The sequence below is a fragment of the Oncorhynchus keta genome, unplaced genomic scaffold, assembly GCF_023373465.1.
Source record: "Oncorhynchus keta strain PuntledgeMale-10-30-2019 unplaced genomic scaffold, Oket_V2 Un_contig_5540_pilon_pilon, whole genome shotgun sequence".
Lineage (NCBI taxonomy): Eukaryota > Metazoa > Chordata > Actinopteri > Salmoniformes > Salmonidae > Oncorhynchus > Oncorhynchus keta.
This window is the reverse complement of record NW_026288354.1, coordinates 74,524-95,558: the sequence shown is the minus strand read 5'-3', so window position 1 is coordinate 95,558 and position 21,035 is coordinate 74,524.

Sequence of the window (21,035 nt, the reverse complement as noted above, 5' to 3'; positions counted from 1 at the left end):
GAGGGGAGGGGGTTATGTTTTGATGGTACGTGTTACGCTACTGATCTTTAAGATAATGACATATAGACTTTTTTAAAATTGATTTTTAATCCAGATCTTTTAAAGTCTCTTCAGTTGTCTTCACAAACAGCAACCTTGTTTCTTTGTCTGAGTCATGAATAATATATTAATAATAATATATTATTAATAATAATATATTTAATAATAATATATTAATAATAATATATTAATAATAATATATTTAATAATAATATATTTAATAATAATATATTGTAAGTATTTTTGGAATCTTTTTTTGTTATTGTTGTAAATACAAAACTGTAAAAGAAAAATAATACATGTAAAGTTGTCTTTTTTTAAATACTTTTCATTCTAATATGATGAATATTGTTATATTACACTTAAGAAAACAAACCTGTACCTTTTCTAATATTGTGACCTTTTATTAAAAGTGCGTTGGACACAGCAGTTCTCGGGGTGTGTAATGTGTGGTTGTCCCAGAATTAAAATGGCAGCTTTGAGAGAAGCTAGCAATCATCCATTTCCTGTCGTTATTTTGATAAACATATATATATATATATAGTGTATATAGTATATAAGTTATTCTATTATTATTTTAAGTATTATTTATAATTTGTGTTACAATGATATATAGTTTGTTAGACAGATACTATTGTTAAGAGTGTGTACTGGAGGTGAAGTCAGGTGCAGGAGAGCAGAGTGTAGTGAACAGGCGCACTTTTTATTCCGGTCCAACGAAAGCATAAAAGTACATAAATGTGACCAAACACGGAACAAAAAGTCTGGCGCGTAACAATACCCACATAACATAAATTCAATTTCACACAAAGACGTGGAACAGAGGAATAAATACATGGTGTGATTAGGGAATGAAAACCATGGAACAAGACAAAACAAATGGTGATAAGGGAATTTATATGTTTAAGATAATGACTAAAGAATTCCACCCTGAAGCGTAATTGATGGATTGTGTAACATACATAATGAACATTTAGAATTATAAACTTCAGTCCAATAAGGTTTGGTCGAGACATGCAGAAATGTGTGTGTGTCTTATTAAGAAAACACAGAGAACAATTAAAACTATTCATGACCTGACCTGGTTAGAACTCTGAGAAACTTACGGCAGGAAAGGGAGTCCCCGTCAAAGTCCCTCTAATCTCGGTGGGGATGGAACTGCCAGCTTGGTAGAGTGGTGAGAACTATGGGGAAAGAGACATCCCGCCTACTGTTTGTGTGTATGTATATGCATGAAGTAGGGAGGGGTTGAGTTATAAAATGGCACGTCTTTTTATTATGGACTTTAGAACGTCCTCGTGAATAATCTTTACGGAGATTTTTGCATAAGCTGAGTCTTTGCCTAATTATTATTAAACCCAGGGTCTGACAAACCTCGGGGATTAGTCAAAGCTTAAATAAGTGTTAGTTATTATCATTTGGGATTGAAAATTCTCGTGACGATGGAAATGTGAAAAATGGAGCAGCGATGGCTAGAAAGCCGGTGACGCCGAACAAACAAGGAGAGGAGCCCGACGTCGGCTGAAGTCGTGACAACTATGTCCATGTTTTACTAATTTGGCGTTAACACGTTCAAGACTCAACACATTTGGAGCATCAGTAAACAATTATATTTTATACCCTTTTTTCTCCTCAATTTCATGATATCCAATTGGTAGTTACAGTCTTGTCCCATCGCTGCAACTCCACTGTACGGACTCGGGAGAGGTGAAGATCGAGAGCCATGCGTCCTCCATAACACGACCCTGCCAAGCCGCACTGCTTCTCGACACACTGCTCGTTTAACCCGGAAGCCAGCCGTACCAATGTGTTGGAGGAAACACAGTCCAACTGGCAACCGTGTCAGCGTGCACTGTGCCCGGCCCGCCACAGGCGCCACTCGGGAGGCCTAAACCATGTATTTTAACAACATTTTACACCAATGAATGTGCCCTATTGGAATGTAGCCTACTGATTGGAATGTAGCCCACTGATCGGAATGTAGCCTACTGATTGGAATGTAGCCTACTGATTGGAATGTAGTCTACTGATTGGAATGTAGTCTACTGATTAGAATGTAGTCTACTGATTGGAATGTAGCCTACTGATTGGAATGTAGTCTACTGATTGGAATGTAGCCTACTGATTGGAAATGTAGCCTACTGATTGGAATGTAGCCTACTGATTGGAATGTAGCCTACTGATTGGAATGTAGTCTACTGATTGGAATGTAGCCTACTGATTGGAATGTAGCCTACTGATTGGAATGTAGCCTACTGATTGGAATGTAGTCTACTGATTGGAATGTAGCCTACTGATTGGAATGTAGCCTACTGATTGGAATGTAGCCTACTGATTGGAATGTAGTCTACTGATTGGAATGTAGCCTACTGATTGGAATGTAGCCTACTGATTGGAATGTAGTCTACTGATTGGAATGTAGCCTACTGATCGGAATGTAGCCTACTGATTGGAATGTAACCTACTGATTGGAATGTAACCTACTGATTGGAATGTAGCCTACTGATTGGAATGTAGTCTACTGATTGGAATGTAGCCTACTGATTGGAATGTAGCCTACTGATTGGAATGTAGCCTACTGACTGGAATGTAGCCTACTGATTGGAATGTAGCCTACTGATTGGAATGTAGCCTACTGATTGGAATGTAGTCTACTGATTGGAATGTAGCCTACTGAGTGGAATGTATCCTACTGACTGGAATGTAGCCTACTGATTGGAATGTAGCCTACTGATTGGAATGTAGCCTACTGATTGGAATGTAGTCTACTGATTGGAATGTAGCCTACTGATTGGAATGTAGTCTACTGATTGGAATGTAGCCTACTGATTGGAATGTAGCCTACTGATTGGAATGTAGTCTACTGATTGGAATGTAACCTACTGATTGGAATGTAGCCTACTGATTGGAATGTAGTCTACTGATTGGAATGTAGTCTACTGATTAGAATGTAGTCTACTGATTGGAATGTAGCCTACTGATTAGAATGTAGTCTACTGATTGGAATGTAGCCTACTGATTAGAATGTAGTCTACTGATTGGAATGTAGTCTACTGATTGGAATGTAGTCTACTGATTGGAATGTAGTCTAATGATTGGAATGTAGCCTACTGATTGGAATGTAGCCTACTGATTGGAATGTAGCCTACTGATCGGAATGTAGCCTACTGATTGGAATGTAGCCTACTGATTGGAATGTAGCCTACTGATTGGAATGTAGCCTACTGATTGGAATGTAGTCTACTGATTGGAATGTAGCCTACTGATTGGAATGTATCCTACTGATTGGAATGTAGCCTACTGACTGGAATGTAGCCTACTGATTGGAATGTAGCCTACTGATTGGAATGTAGCCTACTGATTGGAATGTAGTCTACTGATTGGAATGTAGCCTACTGATTGGAATGTAGCCTACTGATTGGAATGTAGTCTACTGATTAGAATGTAGTCTACTGATTGGAATGTAGCCTACTGATTAGAATGTAACCTACTGATTGGAATGTAGCCTACTGACTGGAATGTAGCCTACTGATTGGAATGTAGCCTACTGATTGGAATGTAGCCTACTGATTGGAATGTAGTCTACTGATTGGAATGTAGTCTACTGATTGGAATGTAGTCTACTGATTGGAATGTAGCCTACTGATTAGAAAGTAGCCTACTGATTGGAATGTAGCCTACTGATTGGAATGTAGCCTACTGATTGGAATGTAGTCTACTGATTGGAATGTAGCCTACTGATTGGAATGTAGTCTACTGATTGGAATGTAGTCTACTGATTGGAATGTCTCCACAGTAGCCTTCCAACAGTATGTCTTTAATAAGGAGGAATGTCTCCACAGTAGTCTTCCAACAGTATGTCTTTAATAAGGAGGAATGTCTCCACAGTAGCCTTCCAACAGTATGTCTTTAATAAGGAGGAATGTCTCCACAGTAGTCTTCCAACAGTATGTCTTTAATAAGGAGGAATGTCTCCACAGTAGCCTTCCAACAGTATGTCTTTAATAAGGAGGAATGTCTCCACAGTAGCCTTCCAACAGTATGTCTTTAATAAGGAGGAATGTCTCCACAGTAGTCTTCCAACAGTATGTCTTTAATAAGGAGGAATGTCTCCACAGTAGCCTTCCAACAGTATGTCTTTAATAAGGAGGAATGTCTCCACAGTAGCCTTCCAACAGTATGTCTTTAATAAGGAGGAATGTCTCCACAGTAGCCTTCCAACAGTATGTCTTTAATAAGGAGGAATGTCTCCACAGTAGCCTTCTGTGGTCAAAAGGTCAACGTCGACACCCCAGGTATGTGAACCCTGTGGTCAAAAGGTCAACGTCGACACCCCAGGTATGTGAACCCTGTGGTCAAAAGGGCAACGTCGACACCCCAGGTATGTGAACCCTGTGGTCAAAAGGGCAACGTCGACACCCCAGGTATGTGAACCCTGTGGTCAAAAGGTCAACGTCGACACCCCAGGTATGTGAACCCTGTGGTCAAAAGGGCAACGTCGACACCCCAGGTATGTGAACCCTGTAGTCAAAAGGTCAACGTCGACACCCCAGGTATGTGAACCCTGTGGTCAAAAGGGCAACGTCGACACCCCAGGTATGTGAACCCTGTGGTCAAAAGGGCAACGTCGACACCCCAGGTATGTGAACCCTGTGGTCAAAAGGTCAACGTCGACACCCCAGGTATGTGAACCCTGTGGTCAAAAGGTCAACGTCGACACCCCAGGTATGTGAACCCTGTGGTCAAAAGGTCAACGTCGACACCCCAGGTATGTGAACCCTGTGGTCAAAAGGTCAACGTCGACACCCCAGGTAGGGCGTGCCCCAGGTAGGGCGTGCCCCAAGTAGGGCGTGCCTTGTCCTTCATATTGTCACGACTCTTGTCGTCGGGGGAAGACGTGGACCAAAGTGTTCATGATTTACTTTCAAAACACTTCAACAAAATAACAAAGAGCAAAACGACAACGAACAGTTCTGTCAGGTGCACAAACAGAACATAACTACCCACAAACACAGGTGGGAAAAAGGCTGCCGAAGTATGACTCTCAATCAGAAACAACGATAGACAGCTGTCCCTGATTGAGAACCATACCCAGCCAAAACATAGAAATAACAAAACATAGAAATAAAGAACATAGAATGCCCACCCAAATCACACCCGGACCAAACCAAATGGAGACATAAAAAGGCTTTCTATGGTCAGGGCGTGACACATATTTAAACGATACTTTGTCCTTTAAGGGCCACCGTAGTACCACAAATCCTCAAGACATGAGTACTATAATACATGCCTACAGTTACTGGATGTCAAAGTATTTTATTGTGAATTAAAACCTTCAAAATGGTCGTCTCATTCTGTGGTGCTGTTTTATCCAGCAGAGGACACAGAAGCACAAGGCCCTTTGACCTTTGGTCCCATTAGATTAGACTGAGTTTGATAATGCTGCATTCAATACAACGTGGGAAGGTGGTATTTACCAGCATACGACTGGGGAAAAAACCCCCCACTTTGAACGCCCCTCCAACTGGTAATTACTAGTGGGGGAAAACTCATCATCTCTGAACTCCTGACTCCGCCCACATGCTGACCTCTGATGTCACATACTAAGGATATTACCTCTATAGCAGCATTTTTCGGTAGTTAAATATATCAACAAAACTTTATTTATTAAACTTTATTTATAACATTCAAATTTGTTCACAAGCATGAGTGCTGTACTTTTAGTTTATGGTTGGGCGTTTCTCAGCGAGTTCAAAGCATGTGAAAGCATTCAATTGGAATTTATTTACGACTCATAACTGGCACATTCCCACCTCCCACTTGGTTATGAATGCTGCATTATCCCTGTCCAGTAAAACAGTTCATTAGAGATCAGACTTCTGTTTTACTACAGTTACACTGGAAAAAGTCATGACAACCTCTTCTTCCTGTGAACTTTTTTCTGTGATCTTTTGCTCAGCGAACCTTCTTCTCCTCCTCCTTTCCGACCTCTTCCTCCTTCTCCACCCTCCCCTCCTACTCCCTTCTTCCCCACCTCCCCTTCTGTCTTCTCCTCCTCCAGTCTCCTCTTCCCCCTTCTCCACCTTCCCCACCTCTCCTCCTCCTACTCCCTTCTTCCCCACCTCTCCCTCCCGTCTTCTCCTCCTCCAGTCTCCTCTTCCACCCTTTTCCACCCTCCCCTCCTACTCCCTTCTTCCCACCTCTCCCTCCCGTCTTCTCCTCCTCCAGTCTCCTCTTCCACCCTTTTCCACCCTCCCCTCCTACTCCCTTCTTCCCCACCTCCCCTTCTGTCTTCTCCTCCTCCAGTCTCCTTTTCCACCCTCCCCTCCTACTCCCTTCTTCCCCACCTCTCCCTTCCTCCTCCTCCTCCTCCTCCTCCTCCCCCACCTTCAGCTGGTTCAGATGATTCATCCCTCTGTGTGTGACTCCGTATCATTTGTTTGCCAGGTTACCGTGACAACCGACCGATATCGCATTCGCAGAGCAGACCTTCCATTGACCCTGTTGCTTAGTCTTTACTGCACTGTAATTAAAGCAACGTTAGTATTGAGAAATAAGAGGGCTTTGGTCAAAGCACACACACACACACACACACACACACACACACACACACACACACACACACACACACACACACACACACACACACACACACACACACACACACACACACAAGATATTTTCAAGTGAGTATTCTGTCGAAGGGATAGTTGGGGCTTCACCTTGACTCAAATTGCTTGAGAGATGGCTGGTCGATTCGTCGGGCTGGACTTTTTTTTTTATTGCAGGGATGGAAGATGTTAAAGACACAAAGTCTTAAAAAACGTCTGCATTGGTTCTTTTATCACAACGTCAAATCATTTGGGTAACAATAAAGTACCTTACTGTTATTTATTTTATTTTATTTTTAAAATGTTTTTTATTTTATTTTTATAAATAGCTTCTGGGCAAAGAACAATTTCTCAAGCAAGAAATTTGCTAGGATTGTCTGGGAGGGGTCTGAGTTAAAGGGCCTGATTGGACAAGCCTAATGGGAGGGATATGTAACCTGAAAACTAGCTGTTATTGGCAGAGAGGTTTGAAACTCTCTTTCTCATTGGTTCTATTAACTTATACCGCGTGGTGATGTCGCCAGGCAGGCCAAAACTTCCTCCCACCAAAACAAGATGACATTTCAGTCTGTCTGTCTTTACACTAAAATCATTTTCACAATTTCGCAGTATTATTCCAACCTCATAGTGTGGAAATATAAAACAATATAAAACAAACCCTGCCAGTACACAGGCAACCCACTCTCTCCACTAACAGACGTGTGCTTGTTTTGTCGTAACATGAGGTTTTATTGCCAGGGAAAGGCCCCTGTCCAGATGCTGTGTGTTATCAGTATAGTCTTATCAGTAGAGCCAGCCTGAGCCGAGCTCTCCCTTTTGAAGTGAAACTAGGGCGATCATTACGTATCTATCACTACACAGGTGATCAATATGTATTTATCACTACACAGGAGATCAATATGTATTTATCACTACACAGGAGATCAATACGTATTTATCACTACACAGGAGATCAATATGTATTTATCACTACACAGGAGATCAATACGTATCTATCACTACACAGGTGATCAATATGTATTTATCACTACACAGGAGATCAATATGTATTTATCACTACACAGGAGATCAATACGTATTTATCACTACACAGGAGATCAATACATTATACCTACAGGAGGTCCTGGGAATCCAACCCACTGTCCTGCTGCATACATTATACATACAGGAGGTCCTGGGAATCCAACCCACTGTCCTGCTGCGTACATTATACCTACAGGAGGTCCTGGGAATCCAACCCACTGTCCTGCTGCGTACATTATACCTACAGGAGGTCCTGGGAATCCAGCCCACTGTCCTGCTGCATACCTTATACCTACAGGAGGTCCTGGGAATCCAGCCCACTGTCCTGCTGCGTACATTATACCTACAGGAGGTCCTGGGAATCCAGCCCACTGTCCTGCTGCGTACATTATACCTACATGAGGTCCTGGGAATCCAGCCCACTGTCCTGCTGCGTACATTATACCTACAGGAGGTCCTGGGAATCCAAGGGTGTGTCACAGTCATACCCCCCCCCCTTCTCAGCTCCAGGGTGTGACACAGTCCTATCCCCCCTCCCCTTCTCAACTCCAGGGTGTGTCACATTCATATCCCCCCTCCCCTTCTCAACTCCAGGGTGTGTCACATTCATATCCCCCTCCCCCTTCTCAACTCCAGGGTGTGTCACAGTCATTTCAATCCCCCCCCCCTTCTCATCTCCAGGGTGTGTCACAGTCCTACCCCCCACCCCCCACCTTCTCAGCTCCAGGGTGTGTCACAGTCATTTCAATCCCCCCTTATCATCTCCAGGGTGTGTCACAGTCCTACCCCCCTTCTCATCTCCAGGGTGTGTCACAGTCCTACCCCCCTCCCCTTCTCAGCTCCAGGGTGTGTCATAGTCATTTCAATCCCCCCCTCCCTCCCGGAGAGTTCAGATCTCTGTCCTGCCCTGGCAGAGAGAATGATATGTCTTAATAACCAACAGCAGTTATCACATACCAGTGGATTGGGACATAGTCCTTATTCACCTCTCCAATCAAAATGCCCTAATTCACCTCTCCAATCAAAATGTCCTTATTCACCTGTCCAATCAAAATGTCCATATTCACCTCTCCAATCAAAATGTCCTTATTCACCTCTCCAATCAAAATGTCCTTATTCACCTGTCCAATCAAAATGTCCTAATTCACCTCTCCAATCAAAATGTCCATATTCACCTCTCCAATCAAAATGTCCTTATTCACCTCTCCAATCAAAATGTCCTTATTCACCTGTCCAATCAAAATGTCCTTATTCACCTCTCCAATCAAAATGCCTGTATTCACCTCTCCAATCAAAATGCCCTAATTCACCTCTCCAATCAAAATGTCCTTATTCACCTCTCCAATCAAAATGTCCTAATTCACCTCTCCAATCAAAATGCCTGTATTCACCTCTCCAATCAAAATGTCCTAATTCACCTCTCCAATCAAAATGTCCTTATTCACCTCTCCAATCAAAATGCCCTAATTCACCTCTCCAATCAAAATGCCTGTATTCACCTCTCCAATCAAAATGCCCTAATTCACCTCTCCAATCAAAATGTCCTTATTCACCTCTCCAATCAAAATGCCTGTATTCACCTCTCCAATCAAAATGTCCTAATTCACCTCTCCAATCAAAATGTCCTTATTCACCTCTCCAATCAAAATGCCCTAATTCACCTCTCCAATCAAAATGCCTGTATTCACCTCTCCAATCAAAATGTCCTAATTCACCTCTCCAATCAAAATGTCCTTATTCACCTCTCCAATCAAAATGCCCTAATTCACCTCTCCAATCAAAATGTCCTTATTCACCTCTCCAATCAAAATGCCTGTATTCACCTCTCCAATCAAAATGCCCTAATTCACCTCTCCAATCAAAATGCCCTAATTCACCTCTCCAATCAAAATGCCCTAATTCACCTCTCCAATCAAAATGCCCTTATTCACCTCTCCAATCAAAATGCCCTAATTCACCTCTCCAATCAAAATGCCTGTATTCACCTCTCCAATCAAAATGCCCTAATTCACCTCTCCAATCAAATGCCTGTATTCACCTCTCCAATCAAAATGTCCTTATTCACCTCTCCAATCAAAATGCCCTAATTCACCTCTCCAATCAAAATGCCTGTATTCACCTCTCCAATCAAAATGCCCTAATTCACCTCTCCAATCAAAATGCCTTAATTCACCTCTCCAATCAAAATGCCCTAATTCACCTCTCCAATCAAAATGCCCTAATTCACCTCTCCAATCAAAATGCCCTTATTCACCTCTCCAATCAAAATGCCTGTATTCACCTCTCCAATCAAAATGCCTGTATTCACCTCTCCAATCAAAATGCCCTAATTCACCTCTCCAATCAAAATGCCTGTATTCACCTCTCCAATCAAAATGCCCTAATTCACCTCTCCAATCAAAATGCCCTTATTCACCTCTCCAATCAAAATGCCCTAATTCACCTCTCCAATCAAAATGCCTGTATTCACCTCTCCAATCAAAATGCCCTAATTCACCTCTCCAATCAAAATGTCCTTATTCACCCCTCCAATCAAAATGCCCTAATTCACCTCTCCAATCAAAATGCCCTTATTCACCTCTCCAATCAAAATGCCCTTATTCACCTCTCCAATCAAAATGCCCTAATTCACCTCTCCAATCAAAATGCCTGTATTCACCTCTCCAATCAAAATGCCCTAATTCACCTCTCCAATCAAAATGCCTGTATTCACCTCTCCAATCAAAATGCCCTAATTCACCTCTCCAATCAAAATGTCCTTATTCACCTCTCCAATCAAAATGTCCTAATTCACCTCTCCAATCAAAATGCCTGTATTCACCTCTCCAAACAAAATGTCCTAATTCACCTCTCCAATCAAAATGTCCTTATTCACCTCTCCAATCAAAATGCCCTAATTCACCTCTCCAATCAAAATGCCTGTATTCACCTCTCCAATCAAAATGCCCTAATTCACCTCTCCAATCAAAATGTCCTTATTCACCTCTCCAATCAAAATGCCTGTATTCACCTCTCCAATCAAAATGTCCTAATTCACCTCTCCAATCAAAATGTCCTTATTCACCTCTCCAATCAAAATGCCCTAATTCACCTCTCCAATCAAAATGCCTGTATTCACCTCTCCAATCAAAATGTCATAATTCACCTCTCCAATCAAAATGTCCTTATTCACCTCTCCAATCAAAATGCCTGTATTCACCTCTCCAATCAAAATGCCCTAATTCACCTCTCCAATCAAAATGCCCTAATTCACCTCTCCAATCAAAATGCCCTAATTCACCTCTCCAATCAAAATGCCCTTATTCACCTCTCCAATCAAAATGCCCTAATTCACCTCTCCAATCAAAATGCCTGTATTCACCTCTCCAATCAAAATGCCCTAATTCACCTCTCCAATCAAAATGCCTGTATTCACCTCTCCAATCAAAATGTCCTTATTCACCTCTCCAATCAAAATGCCCTAATTCACCTCTCCAATCAAAATGCCTGTATTCACCTCTCCAATCAAAATGCCCTAATTCACCTCTCCAATCAAAATGCCTTAATTCACCTCTCCAATCAAAATGCCCTAATTCACCTCTCCAATCAAAATGCCCTAATTCACCTCTCCAATCAAAATGCCCTTATTCACCTCTCCAATCAAAATGCCCTAATTCACCTTCTAATCAAAATGCCTGTATTCACCTCTCCAATCAAAATGCCTGTATTCACCTCTCCAATCAAAATGTCCTTATTCACCTCTCCAATCAAAATGCCCTAATTCACCTCTCCAATCAAAATGCCTGTATTCACCTCTCCAATCAAAATGCCCTAATTCACCTCTCCAATCAAAATGCCCTTATTCACCTCTCCAATCAAAATGCCCTAATTCACCTCTCCAATCAAAATGCCTGTATTCACCTCTCCAATCAAAATGCCCTAATTCACCTCTCCAATCAAAATGTCCTTATTCACCCCTCCAATCAAAATGCCCTAATTCACCTCTCCAATCAAAATGCCCTTATTCACCTCTCCAATCAAAATGCCCTTATTCACCTCTCCAATCAAAATGCCCTAATTCACCTCTCCAATCAAAATGCCTGTATTCACCTCTCCAATCAAAATGCCCTAATTCACCTCTCCAATCAAAATGCCTGTATTCACCTCTCCAATCAAAATGCCCTAATTCACCTCTCCAATCAAAATGCCCTTATTCACCTCTCCAATCAAAATGCCCTAATTCACCTCTCCAATCAAAATGCCTGTATTCACCTCTCCAATCAAAATGCCCTAATTCACCTCTCCAATCAAAATGTCCTTATTCACCCCTCCAATCAAAATGCCCTAATTCACCTCTCCAATCAAAATGCCCTTATTCACCTCTCCAATCAAAATGCCCTTATTCACCTCTCCAATCAAAATGCCCTAATTCACCTCTCCAATCAAAATGCCCTTATTCACCTCTCCAATCAAAATGCCCTAATTCACCTCTCCAATCAAAATGCCCTTATTCACCTCTCCAATCAAAATGCCCTTATTCACCTCTCCAATCAAAATGCCCTAATTCACCTCTCCAATCAAAATGCCCTTATTCACCTCTCCAATCAAAATGCCTGTATTCACCTCTCCAATCAAAATGCCCTTATTCACCTCTCCAATCAAAATGTCCTTATTCACCTCTCCAATCAAAATGTCCTTATTCACCTCTCCAATCAAAATGCCCTAATTCATCTCTCCAATCAAAATGCCTGTATTCACCTCTCCAATCAAAATGTCCTTATTCACCTCTCCAATCAAAATGTCCTTATTCACCTCTCCAATCAAAATGCCCTAATTCACCTCTCCAATCAAAATGTCCTTATTCACCTCTCCAATCAAAATGTCCTAATTCACCTCTCCAATCAAAATGTCCTTATTCACCCCTCCAATCAAAATGCCCTAATTCACCTCTCCAATCAAAATGCCCTTATTCACCTCTCCAATCAAAATGCCCTTATTCACCTCTCCAATCAAAATGCCCTTATTCACCCCTCCAATCAAAATGTCCTTATTCATCTCTCCAATCAAAATGTCCTTATTCACCTCTCCAATCAAAATGTCCTTATTCATCTCTCCAATCAAAATGTCCTGCTCTCCAATGAATATCCAAGCCGTTTGTAAAGTTGACTTTTTTAAAACTCTGATCTTTATGACATTAATCAAACCACCATTCCCATCACAAGAACATGAAGCAATACGTAAACAAACGACTGGAGAAAGAGGAGAAACCCAGACAGTCTGTACAAAGCTGTGACCTCATCATTGTGGGACGGTGATAAAACAAGGGTGAGGCTGAATCTGTCATAGTTTGTCATGCCAGTAGGTCTGTAGAGACTGGTATCACAACCACAGCGATGTCATTCACAGACAGGTCTATACTGCACAGTAACCCTGTCATCACTAGAATTATTGTCATTGTCCACACAGTCAGTTTCACTTCGCTAGTTTACTTTTTCCCCCTTAGGGCCACCGTACTCTTCCGATGTGGGGTCAAAAATATCCTATACTAAATGAATGTTCTGTGTTTATTCATCAGTGGTTATAGCATTGCCTTTAAGACAGTGGTTATAGCATTGCCTTTAAGACAGTGGTTATAGCATTGCCTTTAAGACAGTGGTGTAACATTGCCTTTAAGACAGTGGTTATAGCATTGCCTTTAAGACATTTACATTACATTTACATTTAAGTCATTTAGCAGACGCTCTTATCCAGAGCGACTTACACAGTGGTTATAGCATTGCCTTTAAGACAGTGGTGTAACATTGCCTTTAAGACAGTGGTGTGGCATTGCCTTTAAGACAGTGGTTGTAGCATTGCCTTTAAGACAGTGGTGTAACATTGCCTTTAAGACAGTGGTTGTAGCATTGCCTTTAAGACAGTGGTGTAACATTGCCTTTAAGACAGTGGTTGTAGCATTGCCTTTAAGACAGTGGTGTAACATTGCCTTTAAGACAGTGGTGTGGCATTGCCTTTAAGACAGTGGTTGTAGCATTGCCTTTAAGACAGTGGTGTAGCATTGCCTTTAAGACAGTGGTTATAGCATTGCCTTTAAGACAGTGGTGTAGCATTGCCTTTAAGACAGTGGTGTAACATTGCCTTTAAGACAGTGGTGTAACATTGCCTTTAAGACAGTGGTTATAGCATTGCCTTTAAGACAGTGGTTATAGCATTGCCTTTAAGACAGTGGTTATAGCATTGCCTTTAAGACAGTGGTTATAGCATTGCCTTTAAGACAGTGGTTATAGCATTGCCTTTAAGACAGTGGTTATAGCATTGCCTTTAAGACAGTGGTGTAACATTGCCTTTAAGACAGTGGTTATAGCATTGCCTTTAAGACAGTGGTTATAGCATTGCCTTTAAGACAGTGGTGTAGCATTGCCTTTAAGACAGTGGTTATAGCATTGCCTTTAAGACAGTGGTTATAGCATTGCCTTTAAGACAGTGGTGTAACATTGCCTTTAAGACAGTGGTTATAGCATTGCCTTTAAGACAGTGGTGTAACATTGCCTTTAAGACAGTGGTGTTGCATTGCCTTTAAGACAGTGGTTATAGCATTGCCTTTAAGACAGCGGTGTAACATTGCCTTTAAGACAGTGGTGTAACATTGCCTTTAAGACAGTGGTTATAGCATTGCCTTTAAGACAGTGGTTATAGCATTGCCTTTAAGACAGTGGTGTAACATTGCCTTTAAGACAGTGGTGTTGCATTGCCTTTAAGACAGTGGTTATAGCATTGCCTTTAAGACAGTGGTTATAACATTGCCTTTAAGACAGTGGTTATAGCATTGCCTTTAAGACAGTGGTGTTGCATTGCCTTTAAGACAGTGGTTATAGCATTGCCTTTAAGACAGTGGTTATAGCATTGCCTTTAAGACAGTGGTGTAGCATTGCCTTTAAGACAGTGGTTATAGCATTGCCTTTAAGACAGTGGTGTACATTGCATTTAAGACAGTGGTGTAGCATTGCCTTTAAGACAGTGGTTATAGCATTGCCTTTAAGACAGTGGTGTAACATTGCATTTAAGACAGTGGTGTAACATTGCCTTTAAGACAGTGGTGTAGCATTGCCTTTAAGACAGTGGTGTAACATTGCCTTTAAGACAGTGGTGTAACATTGCCTTTAAGACAGTGGTTATAGCATTGCCTTTAAGACAGTGGTGTAACATTGCCTTTAAGACAGTGGTGTAACATTGCCTTTAAGACAGTGGTTATAGCATTGCCTTTAAGACAGTGGTTATAGCATTGCCTTTAAGACAGTGGTGTAGCATTGCCTTTAAGACAGTGATGTAGCATTGCCTTTAAGACAGTGGTTATAGCATTGCATTTAAGACAGTGGTTATAGCATTGCCTTTAAGACAGTGGTTGTAGCATTGCCTTTAAGACAGTGGTGTAACATTGCCTTTAAGACAGTGGTTATAGCATTGCCTTTAAGACAGTGGTGTACATTGCCTTTAAGACAGTGGTGTAACATTGCCTTTAAGACAGTGGTGTGGCATTGCCTTTAAGACAGTGGTTGTAGCATTGCCTTTAAGACAGTGGTGTAACATTGCCTTTAAGACAGTGGTTGTAGCATTGCCTTTAAGACAGTGGTGTAACATTGCCTTTAAGACAGTGGTTGTAGCATTGCCTTTAAGACAGTGGTGTAACATTGCCTTTAAGACAGTGGTGTGGCATTGCCTTTAAGACAGTGGTTGTAGCATTGCCTTTAAGACAGTGGTGTAGCATTGCCTTTAGGACAGTGGTTATAGCATTGCCTTTAAGACAGTGGTGTAGCATTGCCTTTAAGACAGTGGTGTAACATTGCCTTTAAGACAGTGGTGTAACATTGCCTTTAAGACAGTGGTTATAGCGTTGCCTTTAAGACAGTGGTTATAGCATTGCCTTTAAGACAGTGGTTATAGCATTGCCTTTAAGACAGTGGTTATAGCATTGCCTTTAAGACAGTGGTTATAGCATTGCCTTTAAGACAGTGGTTATAGCATTGCCTTTAAGACAGTGGTGTAACATTGCCTTTAAGACAGTGGTTATAGCATTGCCTTTAAGACAGCGGTTATAGCATTGCCTTTAAGACAGTGGTGTAACATTGCCTTTAAGACAGTGGTTATAGCATTGCCTTTAAGACAGTGGTTATAGCATTGCCTTTAAGACAGTGGTGTAACATTGCCTTTAAGACAGTGGTTATAGCATTGCCTTTAAGACAGTGGTGTAACATTGCCTTTAAGACAGTGGTGTTGCATTGCCTTTAAGACAGTGGTTATAGCATTGCCTTTAAGACAGCGGTGTAACATTGCCTTTAAGACAGTGGTGTAACATTGCCTTTAAGACAGTGGTTATAGCATTGCCTTTAAGACAGTGGTTATAGCATTGCCTTTAAGACAGTGGTGTAACATTGCCTTTAAGACAGTGGTGTTGCATTGCCTTTAAGACAGTGGTTATAGCATTGCCTTTAAGACAGTGGTTATAACATTGCCTTTAAGACAGTGGTTATAGCATTGCCTTTAAGACAGTGGTGTTGCATTGCCTTTAAGACAGTGGTTATAGCATTGCCTTTAAGACAGTGGTTATAGCATTGCCTTTAAGACAGTGGTGTAGCATTGCCTTTAAGACAGTGGTTATAGCATTGCCTTTAAGACAGTGGTGTACATTGCATTTAAGACAGTGGTGTAGCATTGCCTTTAAGACAGTGGTTATAGCATTGCCTTTAAGACAGTGGTGTAACATTGCATTTAAGACAGTGGTGTAACATTGCCTTTAAGACAGTGGTGTAGCATTGCCTTTAAGACAGTGGTGTAACATTGCCTTTAAGACAGTGGTGTAACATTGCCTTTAAGACAGTGGTTATAGCATTGCCTTTAAGACAGTGGTGTAACATTGCCTTTAAGACAGTGGTGTAACATTGCCTTTAAGACAGTGGTTATAGCATTGCCTTTAAGACAGTGGTTATAGCATTGCCTTTAAGACAGTGGTGTAGCATTGCCTTTAAGACAGTGATGTAGCATTGCCTTTAAGACAGTGGTTATAGCATTGCATTTAAGACAGTGGTTATAGCATTGCCTTTAAGACAGTGGTTGTAGCATTGCCTTTAAGACAGTGGTGTAACATTGCCTTTAAGACAGTGGTTATAGCATTGCCTTTAAGACAGTGGTGTACATTGCCTTTAAGACAGTGGTGTAACATTGCCTTTAAGACAGTGGTGTGGCATTGCCTTTAAGACAGTGGTTGTAGCATTGCCTTTAAGACAGTGGTGTAACATTGCCTTTAAGACAGTGGTTGTAGCATTGCCTTTAAGACAGTGGTGTAACATTGCCTTTAAGACAGTGGTTGTAGCATTGCCTTTAAGACAGTGGTGTAACATTGCCTTTAAGACAGTGGTGTGGCATTGCCTTTAAGACAGTGGTTGTAGCATTGCCTTTAAGACAGTGGTGTAGCATTGCCTTTAGGACAGTGGTTATAGCATTGCCTTTAAGACAGTGGTGTAGCATTGCCTTTAAGACAGTGGTGTAACATTGCCTTTAAGACAGTGGTGTAACATTGCCTTTAAGACAGTGGTTATAGCGTTGCCTTTAAGACAGTGGTTATAGCATTGCCTTTAAGACAGTGGTTATAGCATTGCCTTTAAGACAGTGGTTATAGCATTGCCTTTAAGACAGTGGTTATAGCATTGCCTTTAAGACAGTGGTTATAGCATTGCCTTTAAGACAGTGGTGTAACATTGCCTTTAAGACAGTGGTTATAGCATTGCCTTTAAGACAGTGGTTATAGCATTGCCTTTAAGACAGTGGTGTAGCATTGCCTTTAAGACAGTGGTTATAGCATTGCCTTTAAGACAGTGGTTATAGCATTGCCTTTAAGACAGTGGTGTAACATTGCCTTTAAGACAGTGGTTATAGCATTGCCTTTAAGACAGTGGTGTAACATTGCCTTTAAGACAGTGGTGTTGCATTGCCTTTAAGACAGTGGTTATAGCATTGCCTTTAAGACAGCGGTGTAACATTGCCTTTAAGACAGTGGTGTAACATTGCCTTTAAGACAGTGGTTATAGCATTGCCTTTAAGACAGTGGTTATAGCATTGCCTTTAAGACAGTGGTGTAACATTGCCTTTAAGACAGTGGTGTTGCATTGCCTTTAAGACAGTGGTTATAGCATTGCCTTTAAGACAGTGGTTATAACATTGCCTTTAAGACAGTGGTTATAGCATTGCCTTTAAGACAGTGGTGTTGCATTGCCTTTAAGACAGTGGTTATAGCATTGCCTTTAAGACAGTGGTTATAGCATTGCCTTTAAGACAGTGGTGTAGCATTGCCTTTAAGACAGTGGTTATAGCATTGCCTTTAAGACAGTGGTGTACATTGCATTTAAGACAGTGGTGTAGCATTGCCTTTAAGACAGTGGTTATAGCATTGCCTTTAAGACAGTGGTGTAACATTGCATTTAAGACAGTGGTGTAACATTGCCTTTAAGACAGTGGTGTAGCATTGCCTTTAAGACAGTGGTGTAACATTGCCTTTAAGACAGTGGTGTAACATTGCCTTTAAGACAGTGGTTATAGCATTGCCTTTAAGACAGTGGTGTAACATTGCCTTTAAGACAGTGGTGTAACATTGCCTTTAAGACAGTGGTTATAGCATAGCCTTTAAGACAGTGGTTATAGCATTGCCTTTAAGACAGTGGTGTAGCATTGCCTTTAAGACAGTGATGTAGCATTGCCTTTAAGACAGTGGTTATAGCATTGCATTTAAGACAGTGGTTATAGCATTGCCTTTAAGACAGTGGTTGTAGCATTGCCTTTAAGACAGTGGTGTAACATTGCCTTTAAGACAGTGGTTATAGCATTGCCTTTAAGACAGTGGTGTACATTGCCTTTAAGACAGTGGTGTAACATTGCCTTTAAGACAGTGGTTAATAATATATAATATATGCCATTTAGCAGACGCTTTTATCCAAAGCGACTTACAGTCATGTGTGCATACATTCTACGTATGGGTGGTCCCGGGAATCGAACCCACTACCCTGGCGTTACAAGAGCCATGCTCTACCAACTGAGCTACAGAAGGAGGTTATAGCATTGCCTTTAAGACAGTGGTGTACATTGCCTTTAAGACAATGGTGTACATTGCCTTTAAGACAGTGGTGTACATTGCCTTTTAGACAGTGGTGTAACATTGCCTTTAAGACAGTGGTTATAGCATTGCCTTTAAGACAGTGGTTATAGCATTGCCTTTAAGACAGTGGTGTACATTGCCTTTAAGACAGTGGTGTACATTGCCTTTAAGACAGTGGTGTACATTGCCTTTAAGACAGTGGTGTACATTGCCTTTAAGACAGTGGTTATAGCATTGCCTTTAAGACAGTGGTGTAACATTGCCTTTAAGACAGTGGTGTAACATTGCCTTTAAGACAGTGGTGTAACATTGCCTTTAAGACAGTGGTTATAGCATTGCCTTTAAGACAGTGGTGTAACATTGCCTTTAAGACAGTGGTTATAGCATTGCCTTTAAGACAGTGGTGTACATTGCCTTTAAGACAGTGGTGTACATTGCCTTTAAGACAGTGGTGTAACATTGCCTTTAAGACAGTGGTTATAGCATTGCCTTTAAGACAGTGGTGTACATTGCCTTTAAGACAATGGTGTACATTGCCTTTAAGACAGTGGTGTACATTGCCTTTAAGACAGTGGTGTAACATTGCCTTTAAGACAGTGGTTATAGCATTGCCTTTAAGACAGTGGTGTACATTGCCTTTAAGACAGTGGTGTAGCATTGCCTTCAAGACAGAAGCTTATGACGTCATAGACAGAGGAAGGAACACGGACCATGTGAGTGAGTGAACGGGCCCTGGGCTGTGGCTGTCCCTGTGTGTCTCCAGCCTGCCTGCTGTACCCACATCATATTGGGCCCAATTCAGACTTCAGATAAGTTGAGATAAGTTGAGTCCATGTTTGACTGACTGACTGACTGACTTAAGTCAATGTCTCATATATTAGACTCTCTCAAACATTATCAATGAAAGGGTCTGGTCAGTGAGGCTGTCGGGAGAGGGTCTGTTGAGAATGGAGAGGGGGAGGGGTAGTGTCTCAGGTGAGGATGGGGAGGGGGAGGGGGAGTGTCTCAGGTAAGAATGGAGAGGGGGAGGGGTAGTGTCTCAGGTGAAGATGGGGAGGGGGAGGGGGATTGTCTCAGGTGAGGATGGGGAGGGGGAGGGGGAGTGTCTCAGGTGAGGATGGGGATGGGGGGGGAGGGGAGTGTCTCAGGTAAGAATGGAGAGGGGAGGGGTAGTGTCTCAGGTGAAGATGGGGAGGGGGAGGGGATTGTCTCAGGTGAGGATGGGGAGGGGGAGGGGGAGTGTCTCAGGTAAGAATGGAGAGGGGAGGGGTAGTGTCTCAGGTGAAGATGGGGAGGGGGAGGGGATTGTCTCAGGTGAGGATGGGGAGGGGGAGGGGGAGTGTCTCAGGTGAGGATGGGGAGGGGGGATTGTCTCAGGTGAGGATGGGGAGGGGGAGGGGAGTGTCTCAGGTGAGGATGGGGAGGGGGGATTGTCTCAGGTGAGGATGGGGAGGGGGAGGGGGAGTGTCTCAGGTGAGGATGGGGAGGGGGGATTGTCTCAGGTGAGGATGGGGAGGGGGGGATTGTCTCAGGTGAGGATGGGGAGGGGGAGGGGAGTGTCTCAGGTAAGAATGGAGAGGGGGAGGTGGAGTGTCTCAGGTGAAGATGGGGAGGGGGGAGGGGGATTGTCTCAGGTGAGGATGGGGAGGGGGGAGGGGGAGTGTCTCAGGTGAGGAGGGGGAGGGGGGGGATTGTCTCAGGTGAGGATGGGGAGGGGGGATTGTCTCAGGTGAGGATAGGGAGGGGGGTGTCTCAGGTGAGGAGGGGAGGGGGAGGGGGAGTGTCTCAGGTGAGGAGGGGGGAGGGGGAGTGTCTCAGGTGAGGAGGGGAGGGGGAGGGGGAGTGTCTCAGGTGAGGAGGGGGGGGGAGGGGGAGTGTCTCAGGTGAGGAGGGGAGGGGGAGGGGGAGTGTCTCAGGTGTGGAGGGGAGGGGGAGGGGGATTGTCTCAGGTGAGGATGGGGAGGGGGGAGGGGGATTGTCTCAGGTGAGTATGGGGAGGGGGGAGGGGGAGTGTCTCAGGTGAGGAGGGGAGGGGGAGGGGGAGTGTCTCAGGTAAGAATGGAGAGGGGGAGGTAGAGTGTCTGAGGGGAGGATGTGGAGTGTCTCAGGTGAGGATGGAGAGGAAGGGGGAGTGTCTCAGGTGAGGAGAGAGAGAATTTTCACAAATGCCTTCATATAGGTAATTCCCAAACATTCTAGGAATTAATGAAAATGTGAAAATGACCATATCTAACCGCTCGCTT